Source organism: Sinocyclocheilus rhinocerous, unplaced genomic scaffold, assembly GCF_001515625.1.
Source record: "Sinocyclocheilus rhinocerous isolate Xijiao unplaced genomic scaffold, SAMN03320098_v1.1 scaffold2400, whole genome shotgun sequence".
Classification (NCBI taxonomy): Eukaryota; Metazoa; Chordata; class Actinopteri; order Cypriniformes; family Cyprinidae; genus Sinocyclocheilus; species Sinocyclocheilus rhinocerous.
This window is the reverse complement of record NW_015646358.1, coordinates 149,655-150,014: the sequence shown is the minus strand read 5'-3', so window position 1 is coordinate 150,014 and position 360 is coordinate 149,655. Positions and strand designations below refer to the sequence as shown.

The 360-nt window shown below is 44.4% G+C and overlaps 1 protein-coding gene across 1 annotated transcript in view; it reads right to left on the bottom strand.

The window, feature by feature from the left end:
- The window catches only part of LOC107707597 (ceramide synthase 6-like), a 47,697-nt gene that overhangs the window by 32,271 nt on the left and 15,066 nt on the right, over nt 1–360 (bottom strand). The window lies entirely within an intron of this gene.

The window sequence follows — 360 nt, the reverse complement described above, 5'->3', positions numbered from 1 at the left end:
CCACCACACACACACACACACACACACACACACTTCTCTCATCAGGCTTTCCAGTGCTGATTCATGTAACCTTTTCCCTTATTCTTTTGGGGTTTTTCCATCCATCGACTTCTGTAAGTCTGAATACACTAGAGGAGTGTTTCTCAAACTTTTCAGGCCAAGAACCACCTTCAGTTGAATTCGACTGGCCTTTGCAGATCTGTGGAAGAGCCTTAAAGGTCTCCTGAAATGCTTAGAAACACGCAGCGTTACTCTATGTGTTGACGTCATTTTAACTGAAACAGGAAGACAGGGCGGGACATATCAAGCAGCCCCGCCCCTTTTTAAAATAGCCAATAGCGTTCGTTTATATCACAGCTT